At 62.3% G+C, this 4677-nt stretch overlaps 1 long non-coding RNA gene across 1 annotated transcript; it reads right to left on the reverse strand.

Moving 5' to 3' along the window:
* Positions 1-1015: 1015 nt before the first annotated feature.
* LOC140681619 (uncharacterized) lies at positions 1016-2846 on the reverse strand. Its single transcript, XR_012052666.1, has 3 exons — positions 2735-2846; positions 2346-2428; positions 1016-1119 (listed from the first exon to the last, which is right to left on the reverse strand). It is a non-coding gene; the product is annotated as an uncharacterized lncRNA (long non-coding RNA).
* Between the last annotated feature and the right edge of the window lie 1831 nt (positions 2847-4677).

Here is a 4677-nt window from a genome sequence, read left to right on the forward strand (position 1 = left end):
CTGGGGGGGCACAGCCCTGAGACCCCCCCCAAAACCGGCCCGGACCCCCAAACCTGCCCCCAATTAATTATAGAACTCGGCACCGAATTAATTACAGCACCGGAACCCCGAATTAATTACAGCCCCCGGACCCCAAATTAATTACAGCCCCCGGAACCCCAAATTCCACCCCCAGGACCCCAAATTCCACCCCCAGACCCCAAATTTCCCCCCCAAACTCCCCAAATTCCCCCCCCAGACCCCAAATTCCCCCGCTCAGACCCCAAATTCTCCCCCCCCCAGACCCCAAATCTCCCCTCCACGAACCCCAAATTCGCCCCCCCAGGACCCCAAATTCCCCATCCCAGACCCCAAAAAAAACCCATAACGCCCCCAAATCTCCACTCCAGACCCCAAATTTCCCCCCCCAAATCCCCCATAACCCCCCAAATTCCCCCTCCCAGACCCCAAACTGCCGCCCCCAGACCCCAAATTTCTCCCCCAGACCCCAAATTTCTCCCCCAGACCCCAAATTCCCCCTCCCAGGCCCCAAACTGCCGCCCCCAGACCCCAATTTCCCCACCCCAGACCCCAAATTCCACCCCCCAAGACCCCAATTTCCCCACCCAATACCCCAAATTCCACCCCCAGACCCCAAATTCCCCCCCCAGACCCCAAATTTCCCCCCCAAATCCCCCAAAATCCCCCATAACCCCCCAAATTCCCCCCCCGACCCCAAATTCCCCCTCCCAGACCCCAAATTTCGCCCCCAGACCCTAAATTGCGCCTCCAGGATCCCAAAACATCCCCCATAACGCCCCCAAAATCCCACTCCCAGACCCCAAAATTGCCCCCCCAGACCCCAAATTTCTCCCCCAAACTCCCCAAAATCCCCCATAACCCCCCCAAATTCCCACTCTCAAACCCCAAATCGCCCCCCAGACCCAAAATTCCCACCCCAGACCCCAAATCCCCCCCAAATCCCCCCAATCCCCCCCAAATCCCCCCAAATCCCCCCAAACCCCCCGTGCCTGCCCGCAGCTCCCGCCGCTGTTCCCGTTCCCGCAGCTCCGATTTGGGGTCCCCCGGGGGTCCCCCCGACTCCTCGGGGGTCTCTGCGGCTGCCACGGCGGCCCGGAGCTGGGGAGGGGGTGTGGGGGGGTTTGGGGGGAATTTGGGGGGGTTTGGAGGGGATTTGGGGGGGGTTGGGGGAGGTTTAGAGGGGCTGGGAGGGGGTTTGGGGGGGTTTTGGGGGGGATTTGGGGGGTTTGGGGGGATTTTGGGGGGATTGGGGGGTTTGGGCAGATTTGGGGGTGAATTTGGGGGGATCTGAGGGGTAATTTGGGGATTTTGGGGGGGATTTGGGGGGTCTGGAGGGGCCTGGGGGGGATTGAGGGGGATTTGGGGGGTTTGGGGGACATTTGGGGGGATTTGGGGGGGTTTAGGGGGGAATTTGGGGGGGATTTGGGGGGGAGATTTGGGGGGATTTGGGGGGATTTGGGGGGTCTGGAGAGGTTTGGGGGGGGTTTGGGGGGGGTTTGGGGGGTTTTGGGGGGGATTTGGGGGGGTTTTGGGGGTATTGGGGGGGATCTGGGGGGTTTTGGGGGATTTTGGGGGTTTGGGGGGGATTTGGGGGGGATTTGGGGGGTCTGGAGGGGTTTGGGGGGGATTTGGAGGAATTTGGGGGGATTGGGGGGATTTCGGGGGTCTAGAGAGGTTTGGGGGGGGCTGGGAGGGTTTTTTGGAGAGATTTGGGGGGATTTGGGGGAGTTTGGGGGGATCTGGGGGGATTTAGAGGGGATTTGGGGGGGATTGGGGGCGTTTGGGGCGGATTTGGGGGTGAATTTGGGGGGATCTGAGGGGTAATTTAGGGATTTGGGGGGCATTTGGGGGGTTTGGGGGTATTTGGGTGGGATTGGGGGGGATTTGGGTGGGATTTGGGAGGGATTTGGGGGGGATTTGGTGGGTGGATTTGGTGGGTGGATTTGGGGATCTGGAGGGGGTTTGGGGGGATTTGGGGGGTCTGGGGGGATTTGGGGGGGAATTTGGGGAGTTTGGGAGGGAATTTGGGGGGATTTGGGGATTTGGGGGGGTTTGGGGGGGATTTGGGGGGTTTGGGAGGGGGTTTTGGGGGAGATTTGGGGGAGTTTGGGGAGGATTTTGGGGGGTCTGGAGGGATTTTGGGGGATTTGGGGGGGATTTTGGAGGGTTTTGGGGGATTTGGGGGGGATTTTGGGCGGATTTGGGGGGATTTTGGGGTTCAGGGAGGGATTTTGAAGGGATTTTGTGGGATTTTGGGGGGATTTTGGGGGGATTTGGGGGGATTTTGGGGGATTTTGGGGGGATTTGGGGATTTGGGGTCCCACCTGCTCCACCTCCCGCTGCAGCTCGTGCAGCTGCCGCTGCTGCTCCATCAGCAGCAGAAACTGCGAGAAGGTCCGGGAGTCCTCTGCACCCCAAAAACCACCACGGGGACCCCAAAAATCACCACGGGAACCCCAAAAATCACCATGGGAACCCCAAAAATCACCACGGGAACCCCAAAAATCAACTTGGGAACCCCAAAAATCACCACGGGAACCCCAAATATCAACTTGGGAACACCAAATATCAACATAGGAACCCCAAAAATCAGCACGGGAACCCCAAAAATCAACATGGGAACCCCAAAATCCGCAGGGGGACCCCAAAAATCAACATAGGAACCCCAAAAATCACCCTCAGGGCCCCCCAAACCCCCCCAGCCCCCCCTCACCGTCCATCCAGGTCTCCTCCTCCTCCTCCTCATTTTTGGGGGGCTCCAGCCCCTCCCCCACCCCCTCAGGGGGGTCCCCGGGGGGGTCCCGGGGCTTCGGGTGGGGTCGCGCTGGGGGAGGACATCCATGAGGACCCCCAAAATCCCCCCCAGGGACCCCCAAAATCGCCCCCAGGGCACCCACGGACCCCCAAACCCCCCCAGGGACCCCCAAAATTCCCCCCAGGGACCCCCAAATCCCCCCACGGACCCCCAAAATCCCCCCCAGGGACCCCAAAATCCTCCCAGAGACCCCCAAACCCTCCCCAGGGACCCCCAAAATCCCCCCCAGGGACTCCCAAAATCCCCCCAGGGACCCCCAAAATCCCCTCCAGGGACCCCCAAAATCCCTCCCAAGGCACCCAGGGACCCCCAAAATCCCCCCAGGGACCCCCAAATACCCCCCCAGGGACCCCTAAAATCCCTCCCAGGGCACCCAGAGACCCCCAAAATCTCCCCCAGGGACCCCCAAAATCCCCCCCAGGGCACCGAAGGACCCCCAAAATCCCCCCCAGGGACCCCCAAAATCTCCCCCGTGACCCCAAAATCCCCCCCAGAGACCCCCAAAATCCCCCCAGGGACCCCCGAAATCCCCCCAGTGACCCCAAAATCCCCCACAGGGCACCCAGGGACCCCAAAATCCCCCCAGGGACCCCCAAAATCCTCCCCAGGGACCCCCAAAATCCCCCCCAGGGACCCCCAAAACCCCCCCAGGGACCCCCAAACCCTCCCCAGGGACCCCCAAAATCCTCCCCAGGGACCCCCAAACCCCCTCAGAGACCCCCAAAATCCCCCCCAGAGACCCCCAAAATCCCCCCAGAGACCCCCAAAATCCCCCCAGGGATCCCCAAAATCCTCCCCAGAAATCGGGGAGGGACTCAGGGACCCTCAAAATCCCCCCCAGGGACCCCCAAAATCCCCCCAGGGACCCCCAAAATCCCCCCCAGAGACCCCCAAAATCCCTCCCAGGGCACCCACGGACCCCCAAAATCCCCCCAGGGACCCCCAAACCCCCCCAAGGACCCCCAAAATCCTCCCCAGGGACCCTCAAAATCCCCCCAGGGACCTTCAAAATTCCCCCCAGGGACCCCCAAAATCCCTCCCAGGGCACCCACGGACCCCCAAAATCCCCGCAGGGACCCCCGGTACCCCCGGTACCCCCGGGCCGCGCTCTCCCTTTGCTCTCCAGGAAGCTCCGCAGCCGCCGCTGCCGTTCCCGGCCCCGCTCGGCCTCGCCCGGAGCCCCCCGGGACCCCCGAGACCCCCGCGGGACCCCCGGGGCGCTGTGGGGCGAGAATGGGGGGCGAGAATTGGGGGGTTTGGGGGGGGTTGGGGGGATTTTGGGGTTTTTTTTTGGGGTTCCAGGGGGGTTCTGGGGGATTTGGGGTGTCAGGGGGTCCTGGGGGTGTCGGGTTTGGGGGTTCCAGGGGGGATTTGGGGTTGTTTTTGGGGTTCCCAGGGGGATTTTGGGGTTTTTTTTGGGGGTTCTGGGGGGTTTGGGGTGTCAGGGGGTCCTGGGGGTGTCGGGTTTGGGGGTTCCAGGGGGGGTTTTTGGGGTTCCAGGGGAGTTTTGGGGGTTCCATTGGGGGGTTTTGGGGGGTTTGGGGTCCTGAAGGTTTCAGGTTTGGGGGTTCTGGGGGGGTCTGGGGGGATTTGGGGGGTTCCAGGGGGGTTTTGGGGGGTTTTGGGGTTCCATGGGGGGGGTTTTGGGGTTCCAGAGGGGGTTTTGGGGGGATTTTTGGGGGGTTTGGGGGTTCCAGGGGGGGATTTTGGGGGGGTTTTGGGGTTCCAGGGGGGGTTGGGGGGATTTGGGGTGTCAGGAGGTCCTGGGGGTGTCGGGTTTGGGGGTTCTATGGGGGGTTTTGGGGTTCCAGGGGGTTTTTGGGGGGTTCCAGGAGGGGTTT

The sequence above is a fragment of the Taeniopygia guttata genome, chromosome 37 (genome assembly GCF_048771995.1).
Source record: "Taeniopygia guttata chromosome 37, bTaeGut7.mat, whole genome shotgun sequence".
Taxonomy (NCBI): domain Eukaryota; kingdom Metazoa; phylum Chordata; class Aves; order Passeriformes; family Estrildidae; genus Taeniopygia; species Taeniopygia guttata.